The 12,960-nt window shown below is 42.5% G+C and overlaps 1 protein-coding gene across 5 annotated transcripts in view; it reads right to left on the reverse strand.

The window, feature by feature from the left end:
• The window catches only part of NRP1 (neuropilin 1), a 147,857-nt gene that overhangs the window by 61,603 nt on the left and 73,294 nt on the right, over positions 1–12,960 (reverse strand). The window lies entirely within an intron of this gene.

Raw genomic sequence — 12,960 nt, forward strand, 5'->3', positions numbered from 1 at the left:
TCTCACACGCTAGCATGCTCAAAATTCTCCAAGCCAGGCTTCAACAGTACGTGAACCGTGAACATCCAGATCTTCAAGCTGGATTCTGAAAAGGTAGAGGAACCAGAGATCAAATTGCCAACACCCGCTGGATCATCAAAAAAGCAAGAGAGTTCCAGAAAAACATCTACTTCTGCTTTATTGACTATGCCAAAGCCTTTGACTGTGTGGATCACGACAAACTGTGGAAAATTCTGAAAGAGATGGGAATACCAGACCACCTGACCTGCCTCCTGAGAAATCTGTATGCAGGTTAAGAAGCAACAGTTAGAACTGGACATGGAACAACAGACTGGTTCCAAATCGGGAAAGCAGTATGTTAAAGTTATATATTGTCACCCTGCTTATTTAACTTACATGCAGAGTACATCATGTGAAATGCCAGGTTGGAGGAAGCACAAGCTGGAATCAAGATTGCTGGGAGAAATATCAATAACCTCAGATACACAGATGACACCACCCTTATGGCAGAAAGCAAAGAACTAAAGAGGCTCTTGACGAAAAGTGAAAGAGAGTGAAAAAGTTGGCTTAAAACTCAACATTCAGAAAACTAAGATCATGGCATCCGATCCCATCACTTCATGGCAAATAGATGGGGAAACAATGGAAACAGTGAGAGACTTTATGTTTTGGGGCTCCAAAATCACTGCAGATGGTAACTACAGCCATGAAATTAAAAGACGTTTGCTCCTTGAAAGAAAAGCTATGACAAACCTAGACAGTATATTAAAAAGCAGAGACATTACTTTACCAACCATAGTCAAAGCTATGGTTTTTTCAGTAGTCATGTATGGATGTGAGAGTTGGACCATAAAGAAGGCTGAGCACCAAAGAATTGATGCTTTTGAACTGTGGTGTTGGAGAAGACTCCTGAGAGTCCCTTGGACTGCAAGGAGATCAAACCAGTCAATCCTAAAGGAAATCAGTCCTGAATATTCATTGGAAGGACTGATGATGAAGCTGAAACTCCAATTCTTTGGCTACCTTATTCAAAGAACCGACTCATTGGAAAAGGCTCTGATGCTGGTAAAGACTGAAGGTGGGAAGAGAAGGGGACAACAGAGGATAAGATGGTTGGCTGGCATCACCAACTGGATGGACATGAGTTTGAGCAAACTCCGGGAGATGGTGAAGGACAGGGAAGCCTGGTGTGCTGCAGTCCACGGGGTTGCAAAGAGTTGGACATGCCTGAGCACTCAGTTGTGTCTGACTCTTTGCAACCCCATGGACTGTAGCCCGTCAGGCTCCTCTGTCCATGGGGATTCTCTAGGCAAGAATACTGGAGTGGGTTGCCATGTCCTCCTCCGGGGGATCTTCCCAACCCAGGGATCGAACCCAGGTCTCCCACATTGCAGGCAGATTCTTTACTGACTGAGCCACCAGAGAACTCTTCTTAATTCTCTGTAGTGATCTGAATGGAAAGGAAATCCAAAAGGGAGGAGATACATGTACATATATGGCTGATTCATTTTGCTGTACAGTGGAAACTAACATAACATTGTAAAGCAATTATACCCCAGTAGAAAAAAAAAAATTAGGCCAGGAAAATTCTGCATACTTTATCTTCATTGTGTAAGACTGGGAACTTAAAAGTTCTTTTCTCTTTTCCCCATGAACTCTGTGTACCTCCTGAAATATCAAATACAGTCTGTTCAGCATTCCACAGTTCATATGATTTGTTAACTTCTGTTTATTATCATGAGTATTTCCCACTGGAAGTTTTATATTTAATTTCCAGATCTTCAAACTTAAGGCTCTGTCACATTTCTTGCACCTGTAGGCATCAGCCTATGTCTTTACCAGGGTCTCGGTCTTTCTCTTTAGAGACCAGGTCTATGCGCCATCAGTTTTAGCCCTAAGTAAACACATCAAGTCTTAGAAGCATTGAGACCTCTGTGATGATTCTCCAGACAGCTGGATCTCCCGCCCTGCTTTTCTTCCTTCCACATTTCTGCATTAGTATGGTGGCCTATAACATGCTTCGAATTGCACTTTGTGTTTGTCTTCTTAAGGAAAGAAGAAAGACCGAATGTTGGCCAGACTTTAAGGTGTGAATAGGCTGGAATGGTGGTTGAGCTTATGCCTTACAGATACTTCTGTCAAAGACTGGGGAGACGTGAAAGGTGAACTGTCCAGGCTTCATCTTATCTCCCCTAGTGGGCTGCACGTCCCCCTGAACTCACTCAAAAGGATCAAGTGAAACAGCCCCACTAGTGTGGTTTCTATGTGAAATCCTCAGATAAGCTTCAGGGTGAAGCCAATCTAAACAATGACTTGATCTAAGGAAAAAAAAAAAAACTTTTTAATTAAGAAAAAAAATTTTTTTTTGCTATGTGTTGTCTGATATGGTTATCAGTAGTATTTAAAACGAATTCCAGCTATGCTTCACATATTTATATTCTCATTTAAGCAAGCCCAGGGCACCAACTGATGGAGTAAATTTATTTTTAATAGAATCACAGAATCTTAAATGCTTGAAAGGATTTCAGAAGCTGTCGCATCCAATCAGCCATCCCTTGAAGAATTCTATCTGTTGCCCTCTCAGGCTTGCTAAAAGAATAAAGGAGCTTATTTATTTTTCTGCTAAATCCAAAAAAATGTAGTTACATTTTTAAAGCACTGGGATTGTAAGAAAAATAAAACTTTGGTAAAATTAAGACTTCATTCTTCTGAAGGAAGGCAATTAGAGGCAGGCCATAAATATGTTTTTAACCCCTGGAGGCAAATAGAGCTGAAAAAAAATGTATAAGTCACTTGTACAAGTACATATGTGATTATTCTGTCATAACATGTGCAATTAGTCTCAAATGCTTACTTTGTTCGATAGTTGGAAATATAAAAGCATAATGCACTTTATTACTATTGGGATTTATAGAGCATTTTTAATTTAATCTACTCTCCTTTCTTTATTTGAGTGTACAACTGAATGAAATGTGAAGGCTGGGGGCTTGCTGTGGAGAAAGGAAAGAAGTATGTGTCTGTTTTCGTGTGTCTTTGGTTCAGGTCAGATCCAAAATGGCTATTTTGATGTGGATAAAAATTGCCATTTTGATGTGGAGCTTTCAAATGGTGCATTAAATGAGAAATATACAGAATACACACGCACATCCTGGCTTTGGAATTTCCATCGTGGACCTTTTTCACCTTTTTGAAGAAGGTTGCCGTGGATGTGCTTGAAAAGTTTCAAACTCTGGGTTCTGCTGATTCTGAAGAACACACATTTTTTGCTCTGGGGCTTTCAAGTTCTGATATGAAAGTTATTTAAAGCTTAGAAATTTGTGTGCTGCTTTACACACTGCATAAACGTAGCCATTTCTCTGATATGTGAACATTAACACACTCTCTAAAAGGTATAATTATTAAAGCCAGGGCAGAAATCAACAAACCCCACCAAAGGAATTTCTTAAAACTGGTATCATAAAATCTGTGCATGTTATGGATTTCATTAGCATTTTACTCCCTGAGGATTCCCAATTGTATAACAACAGAAGTTCTTTAAATTTTAAATACCACAGACAGGAACAGTCTTTCACCTAAAACAGATGTAAGACCATCAACCTTGCCTTCCTATTGGTCCACAGATATGAAACTGGCTGGTAATTGATGGCTCCTTACTTGTTTAGGTTTCAGAATTCGAAACTTAGTAATATGTTTCCCATGTAAAGATAAGTTAACAAGCAATAGACAGGTTTTCAAACACAATTCCTTACTCTTGATTACTTTTGAAGTTAAAAAAAAAACCACAACTGTTGATTTATATATGGCAAAAAGAAAAACTCAAACAGGTAAGTCAAGGTCAGGAACACACAGAGTCCTAGTATAGAAGAGCTCATTTCATAATTATTTTCCCTAAATCTTGTCAATGATGACTGCTGAGTTTATCCTTGTGTTTCCTTTCCTTAGCCTCATCCTTATCAGAGCATTCTGAGACTCAGTCATGTCTGAAATAACATCTGTATTTATTTAGCTAAAAACAGTTCACTTTTAAAAGCTAAAAATAGTGAAGCTTTAAGATAAACAAGCAAGCAGGTTTATGATGCTATTTTCCTGCATAAAGTAAACACATGCATTTGTATTTTTGGAAAACAAAAGAACTATGGTTCTGTTCAAACCCATCTACGATAAGAGTTTGAAACGTGACAAAAGCCAGCCAAGCAAACAGCAACTTTTTATTTCAAAATGCTGATCAGTTTGATTATTTTAAAAAATGACTTGGTTGGGATTTGTGGTATCTTCTACACCAGTGGTTTTCAACTGGGGATAAATTTGCACCCAAATAGGACATTGGGTAACACCTGGAAGTGTTTTTGGTTGTCATGACTGAGGGTGTGTGTGCATATCTGTGTCTCTTACCGGCTTCTAGTGGGTGGAAGATGGTGCTAAATACCCTACAACACACAGGACAGTCCCCACACAAAGAATTATCCAGTCCATAAGGTCAGGGTTGTCCAGACACAGAAACTCTGCTCTAGACAAAGTCCAATCTTTTGTTTAAATTAAAGCTTCTGCAGTGATGGTTCGATTTACTAGACATCAGTCACTAATCAGTAGCTGAGTAGGGATACACTGGCATTTACGTGGGCTTTCCTGGTCTTCAGAAGCCATGTTCAGAAAGGATCCAAATTCATTTTCTCATACTGTTACAACAGAGTGGGAGCAAAGATGTGGGGGCCAGAACACTGCAATTCCAACCCAGGTTCAGTCAAGAACTTGCTCTGTGGTCTTGCAAATCACTTAATCCCTCTGCTACTGCTGCTGCTGCTGCTAAGTCATTTCAGTCGTGTCCGACTCTGTGCGACCCCATAGATGGCAGCCCACCAGGCTCCCCCGTCCCTGGGATTCTCCAGGCAAGAACACTGGAGTGGGTTGCCATTTCCTTCTCCAATGCAGGAAAGTGAAAAGTGAGAGTGAAGTTGCTCAGTCGTGTCCGACTCTTCGCGACCCCATGGACGGCAGCCTACCAGGCTCCTCTGTCCATGGGATTTTCCAGGCAAGAGTAATGGAGTGGGGTGCCATTGCCTTCTCGATAATCCCTCTAAACGCATGCAAATTAAGGAATTTAGACAAAAGGATGTTTGCACCTATGTTTAATCATACTCTTAAAGTCAAGATATTCTGGGAAAAAAAAAAATAGAAACCTCTCCTCTAGAATTTAGCTATGAATGTAAGTTCCAGATAAACAACACTGGTATAACACAATAAGAAATCAAAACAGCAGACAAAAAGGAAGGTTCATGCCCTACAAACTAACTTATTTTAAATGTGCTCATGCTTAGTCGCTCAGTCACGTCTGACTGAGACCTCATGGACTATAGGCTCCTCTGTGCATGGGGATTCTCCAGGCAAGAATACTGGAGGGGGTTGCCTTGTCCTCCTGAAGGGGATCTTCCCAACCCAGGGATAGAAGCCAGGTCTCTCACATTGCAGGTGGATTCTTTACTGTCTGAGCTACCAGAGAAGCCCAATTTTAAGTGTAATTCTACCTAAACTGTTGTGGTTCTTTCAACACTGTCTTCCCAGTGATGCTTCATCATAAAAATCAAAGAGGCTTCTTTAAATGTCATACATTTTTTAAAGTGTGTTGACATGAAATACTAAATCCTTTGACTGATTTTTAAAATTAAGTTGTCAACTTGACCAAAATGGTTAAAGTCATCTCAATATTTTTCTCTGTGACAAAAGACAGCTAAAAATGTCTAAATAATAATTATGTCACATGTGCATTCTGTTTTTCCCCAATCATATCCTACTTCAAAAACAACAGAAACCTTGGAATTTCTTCTGTCTCTATATACATCTCCTATTATACATTTCTTTCAAATGACTTTCTGTAACACAAACCACCAAGGTATCAGAAAAAGCATTAGGAAAAGTCCCTCTGGAGACAATAACTTTTGGAATACAAGCTTCCTGGCTGGAAACCTAGTTAGAGATAACAGGTCTGTGATACATGAAAGGTGGGAGGTAAAGCATTTATTTTGTGCAGGGACTATAAGTCACTGCAGAACTAGGGTAAGATAACCAAAGGCTCACCTGGGTGACTTTTTAAAAAAGCAGACTGTCTCCCTTCCAGATCAATGTTTCCATTAAAATAGCAACTTAATATTAGTTGCACACACACAGAGCACACCTGGGGAATAAACATTCAGTTGAACAGCTGTATTTTCCCTAAATTTGCCAACATTATATTTTACATGTGTCATTCCACATTTAGGCAGCCCAGTCAGCTATTTTCATCAGTTCTCTAGTAACACATTTATAAAGCATTTTATTGCAGTTTCAGCAATTTACTAATGATCTGCATGAGAAAACACCCCTCTGAAGAGTCTGGTCTGTAAGACCTGACTATATAGTCAGGATAAAGTCAAGAGACTTTATAGTCAGGATAACATGTTCGTTCTGGATTAGTCCAATTCAAGCAGATTTTGAACACAGATTATAAATCTGTCAGAAACTAGTAGTTGTATGAAAATATCACAAACTATTTCATAGGAGATCCCTTTCCACACTCAACACATTCATATGAGAGAATGAAAGATTCATCCAAAAGAGTGGTGAACGAAAGAAAATGAGATATGAAACTTGTGAAAATAAATGACATTTAAGAGCCTTAAGATAAATTTCTTCAGCTTCTACTTTCAATCTGGGGAAAGCCTCAAAGACTAAAACAAGGGTTTCAGATAACGAATTCTTCTAATCGAATAAACAGCACTCACTTCTCCCACCTAAAATCCAATAAAAACGTGTTGCAGTGCTGTGTGTCAGAGGGAACACTTCCAAGAATTCACGAATTATTTCATTCCATTTGGCACATCAAGGATGTCCAGCTAGCCCTTACTCAGCTCTCGACATCAGGTCTATGCCTTTAAATGATGTTCTGCCTCCATTCTTGTTAAGTAAGTGTAAGTGAAAGTTGCTCAGTTGTGTCTGACTCTTTGCAACCCCATGGACTATACAGTCCATGGGATTCTCCAGGCCAGAATACTGGAGTGGGTAGCCTTTCCCTTCTTCAGGGGATCTTCCCAACCCAGGGACTGAATCTAGGTCTCCTGCATTACAGGCGGATTCTTTACTAGCTGAGCCACAAGGGAAGCTTCCGTTCTTGTTAAGGGAGAATAATTCAGCTTCTGAGTCATGATGCAGCTACTATGGAGGTTGCTGGTAGCAACAATTCACAATCTTGGGTGGATATGGAGGTGCCTAATGATAGTAAACCTTGAAGAACCTCCTGGACTAAAAGGAAGATCTTGAGGCTGGGGGCTGAAACCTGGAGAAGGGCATGACAATTTCCTCTGTGACTCAGGAGGCCTTAAGACCTCACCAGGCTTTTCACTTTGCTCAGTATAACTGGTGTGACAGAATCTGTACAGCTTACTGCACTGGACAGAGCAGGAAGTGAAAAACAATTCCTGACTTCTCTGCTGGTCAAGGGGTAAAGAATCTGCCTGGCAATGCAGAGGACACGGGTTTGATCCCTGGTCCGGGAAGATCTCCCATGCCGCAGAGCAACTAAGTTCAGGTACCACAACTACTGAGCCCTCACACCTACAGCCTGTGCTCTGCAACAAGAGAGTGAGCCCTGATTGCCGCAACTAGGGAAAGCCTGCTTGCAGCAACAAAGACCCAGCACAGACAAAAATAAGTAGATAAATTTGAAAAAACAAGTAGTAATTCCAACAGCCAAAGAGCTCTGCAAAGGCCAGCTACACCTGGGCCTGGCTCAGATCTGAACCTGGGCTGTGATTCTCCAGCGGCCACCCGCCCTCCAGCTCTCCAGGTGCCCAGAGACTCAAGTCCCAAGTCCGAGGAAGAAGGTCCTCTTTGGTTGTGTGAGGCTGACTCTCCCACAGGTTGCAGCCTTCCCCCAAAAAGGGACTTGATGAAATATTCAATCTGTCTGGCCGTGAGCTTTTTCATGAGAAAATGCAGATAAAAAAACCTCTGGTCCATTTCGCTTACATTTAAAACTAAAATGGGATGTCTTAAGTCTTAGTGTTTGAAAAGAGGCTTTTAAACAGGGAAAATGCTATAGAAACATAATAAGGTTTTGTCGTTAGAACATGTCTTAAAATGAATTTTAAAATCCTCCAAGCAACCTCAGGGTCGCTTGGATTTGACCAGCTTGGATGAGGGCACCCACTTTCTTAGACCCCATGGCTGTGGCTGTGAGTGAGTGAACCCTGAATGTGTGTGTGTGTGTGTGGTTGTAGGCGTGTTTTGACTCAGTTCAGCTCATCTCCTTACACCAAGGTCTTTGGTTACTGGTGTCACTTTTCAAAGCTCCTTCAGTTAGAAAATGTGGAATATTATCCAAGGAAAATGCATAGAAGGTAAAAGGAAAATACGGGAACAAGCTTCTGGAGAAGGTTAGCATGAGTTTCTCTCTTCTGGAACTTTCCTTCTCCTCATCCCTCGGAATGAACCAGAAAATGTAGTGAACAGAGATGGGGCTTGCTGATGGATTCTTACAGCTACAGAGGGTCTGCTCAGAGATTTCTCTCTTCTATGGGATTAATCCATAATAGGGCTGAGGGACCAAACCAAGCAGGATGTGGTTTAGAAGCCAGCTGCTTTTTGCTCCTCTGGAATAAGTGACGGCATGAATAATCTAGCACCAATCTTCCCCGCCCCCCCCCACAAAAGACAATGCTACCAAATTTGGAGACACGCAGAGTTTCAACTTGAGTTGGTGTGTGAAGTAATTCTATTTCTAAAGTCATTAGAGGGTGTAGTAAGTAATCGATTAGTCCCTAGTGCCATTTTTATTTCTTTGGATCAACAAAGTTCATACTCCATCCAGGCATTATGTCTCTTGCCTTTTTTTTTCTTCTCTTGTCTCCTGGCATTTTAATCAGGGAAAATCACAGTTGTTTTGAGGAAAGCGCTCCCAGGAGCTTTAATTAAAGCTAGAAGGATAAATCTGTTTACAGCGCGGTGAACACCATCATTAATAAAACATCGAACTAATTAACGAATTAAATTCTGCTTTGTGTGTGAATGGCTATACTAGGATTTAGGATAACATGTCTTCTGATCAGACACATACTCTATGCACTTAGTTTGCAGATGTGAAAAGAAAAATCTGAGCCTGCCTTTCTCCGAGATCCACTGTCTCTGGCAAGACTGCCAGAGCTTGAATGAGGAAGGCTATGTTACCTTTGTGGAAGAGTGCTAAGTCACTTCAGTTGTGTCCGACTCTTTGTGACCCATGGACTGTAGCCTGCCATGGAGTGGAGGGCTACATGTGATCACGTGAAAATGTCCAAGTCGGGACTTCCCTTCATGCTCCTCCTCACTACACAGCCCCTTGCCAGGTTCTTAAGCTTTCTGCCAGGCTCCTCTGTCCATGGAATTCTCCAGGCAAGAATACTGGAGTGGGCTGCCATGCCATCCTCCAGGGAGGATCTTCCCAACTCAGGGGTGGCAAACCCATGTCTCCCGCGGCTCCTGCATTGGAGGTGAATACTTGACTGCTGAGCCACCTGGGAAGCTTACGCTACCTTTATTTTATAGGAAAATAAAACTCAGTGTCAATGAGGTTAATGGCTTGGGCTCAAAGGATGTGCTTGAAAATTAAGAATTTTTTATAGCACCACTGGTAACACTGATTCCTCGGAATCCTTGACTGCTTAACCAGAAACAAAAAGAAGATAAAGATGAAATGAATAGAATAGTAAGATCAGTAGTTCTAGGATACAGACCAGAATGGAATACTCTGGGGGGGAAAAAAAAGGGCAAAGTTCACAGGGTGATTTAACTCTGCAGTAGACAAGAGGAGGTTTTTGCCTCTCGGGATACAAAACGGCCTTCAGACCAGGATGTGACCACGTGAAAACATCCAAGTCGGGACTTCCCTTCATGCTCCTCCTCACTACACAGCCCCTTGCCAGGTTCTTAAGCTTTCTGCCAGACAACAGATCCCACAGGAAGCACCACAGAGGACATCCACACCGGCGGTTAACGACGCATTGTTTTTTTATGTCACTCGGTAATTTCCTAAAGAAAACAATTGAACCAAAGACTGTTCCTGTCTTGAGGGAGAGTCAGCTTCCAGGGCTGCCTTATTAATTTAACACATGCAAGTGTTTGTCCTTGTTGCTACAGCAACATGTTTGGTGGGGTACATTTCATGTAAAATGTGACAAAGCTGAAAAAGAAAACAAATTCCGTCCGCATTCCCTGCGCATACAAATGGGACTGTCAGGTGTGGAGGGGTCCTCTGGGTTTGGGGGGAGGTGCCTCCTGCCCTGCGTCTCCCTTACGCTGTGCTTGTGGCTTAATTTATTAGGCATCCACCCAATGAAAGCAACCAGCCCACTGCTTCTAAGGAGTTTCAGAAAAGCTGGAAACACATGAAATTATTCATAATTAGGTGATGGGTGGATAATAAGAGCTCCCACTATGTACACAGACGCATCTAGCATGGCAATGAACTCGCTAAGCTCCTTACCGCCGGCCCGCCCCCACAGGAGATAACGATCATTTTCCCTCCAGGTGAACTGTCGTTGACATTCACCTCCCAGAGGGATGGATGAGCAAAGGCCCCACATTCTCAGTTTAGAAACAGGACACCCCCAAACCATCCCACGTGAGCCTTCTCAGCACAAGGAAAAGTATAAAAGGAGACCGATGCCTCAGAAGATACTCCTGAATGTATAGGAGTCAATGACGAAGATGAAGCACATGGAGTCCAACAGACCTCGCCTCCAAGCCTCTCATCTCGGGGCATTTACTCATCTCTTTGAATCTTGGGCTCCTCATTTTAAAAATGAGGTTAGCTAGATCTCCATCATAGGGCTGCTATGAGGATTAAATAAAAATGTGTCAAGTACCCAGCTGAAGTCGGGGCACATAGTAAACACTCTGTAGGTTGCAATGACCCCGTGAATGACACATGTCATTTGTGCTGGCACAAACACTTCTATCTGTTCTCCCTCCCTCCCTCGTTGCCCCTCGGAAGTTAAGTGTGGCCCTGGGAGGTGCTTTGGCAATGAATGTGGTGAAGCATTCCTGGACACAGCGTCAGGAGCCAGTGTGCTTGGCCATGCTCCCTGCCTCTGTCTGTCTTGGTGATAGGTTCTGGATGATGACTTTTCCCTCCAGCTAAGTTCCAGTGTGAGAAGATGTGGGACAGAGGGCACCCCCCACCACCAACACCAACCAGACAGGACTTCCCCGGTGGCTCAGTGGTAGAGAATTCACCTGTCAATGCAGGAAACACAGGAGACTCAGGTTTGATCCCTGGGTGGGGAAGATCCCTTGGAGAAGGAAATGGCAACCCACTCCAGTATTCTTGCCTAGGAAATCCCAAGGACAAAGGAGCCTTGCGGGCTACAGTCCATAGGGTCACAAAGAGTTGGACATGACTGAATTGACTTAGCACGCACGCAGGCATGCCGACCAGAGATGTGGGGGGTACAATTAGCAAGAGGCAAACCTTCTTGCCTGGGGGGTTTTGGTTACTTAGCATATCTGAACCATACTTTGATAGAGAGCTGAACCATTTGAGATTTCTCTTCTGGGGCCATCTTAAACAGCACATTACTCCTAAGAGTGATGTAAACTCTATCCCACTGACAAATGCTTTGTGAGCGCCCATTCTGTCTCTACGCTTCTACTGACAGAAATCCTTGCCCAGAAGAATTGCTACCGTTGCATTTTCCAAACTCTTGCAAGACCACCATCCCTAAATTATTGAGTTTTCTCCATGTCACCAAGAAGACGACTATATTACCATGCAAACTTGCTTAGCTCTGCAAAACGTAAGCACCCCTCTAGAGGCAGGTCAATCACACTGAATTGCTGACTGGTCAGGGGATGTGGAAAGGCGAGTCTTCAAGAGCTCGTTTGACGTAGGCAAGCTCATTTCATTTCTGACTTCATGGAGAGCTGGATACAGCGATCCCAATCTAACTGCCTCGTCTTTTCCCACCCTCTAACCATTTCTCAGTGTTATCATTTTGAGGTTAGTGTGAGTTCAGCCTCCTGAAATAGGCCATTTCACTTTAAGTGTATGTTAAACTAATATTGACCTTTCCAAAGTAAAACAAAATCTGGTATTTGTGCTCAAAAGACTGAAACAGCCGTAGATGTAGAAAGGAGGGGATTAATCATCCTGGTATTTTTTCTTGCTTAGGAACTCTCCCTGGGAATTAGTCATTTTTATACATCTTGAAATGAGTGCAAGATAGGCTCTGCCTACACTCCTGAAAAGGAAGTCTGGATCCTTCAGCAAAAAATGTTGGATAATTTGCCCACAGTTGAACCCACACAGTCAGATATGATGTTTGATTTGACAGTGGGTGAAAAAGTCAAGAACCTGAACATCAGGCCTTGGGTGAGAGTGTCCAGACATCAAGGTTGGGCAAGTTTAGACTTTGGGAGTGATGCCAGGGATGAGCTGGGAGACAAGTCCAGGTGGGGGTGCAGAGGAGGGGAGCCTGTGGGGGGTGGGAGGGTGAAGGCAGGCGGGGAGTATCAAAGTGGGGAAACAGAACCGACATCACTACTAAGGACGGAGATGTGTACATTTCATATGTATGTGCCTGTACGAAATCCACAGACACCAACACCCTCAGTTAAACCACTTTCTGGGCACATGCTACGTGGACACCAGTGTGAGAAAGTAAACCTCAGCCTCGTTCTTCTCTTCTTCTACCCCGAGCAAAGAAACAAACAAAACACCTTATCAAACAATGACTTCATGCACAGCTGTAAGTACAGTTAAGGTATTTCATTAAGGAAATAAAAATCTGTTGAAGTAGGAAGCACATCAATAGAAACTGTGTAGCTGTTGGGAAAAAAAATCATAACTTTGAGTTGTTATCCAAGTGAGACATCTGTGCTCAGATTCTGTTAAAAGTCATATGCGAATATCTGAGAAGCTAAATGGGTTTTCAGGGAAATCACCTGGGCTTTTTC

The sequence above is a fragment of the Cervus canadensis genome, chromosome 10, assembly GCF_019320065.1.
Source record: "Cervus canadensis isolate Bull #8, Minnesota chromosome 10, ASM1932006v1, whole genome shotgun sequence".
In the NCBI taxonomy this organism is placed as follows: domain Eukaryota; kingdom Metazoa; phylum Chordata; class Mammalia; order Artiodactyla; family Cervidae; genus Cervus; species Cervus canadensis.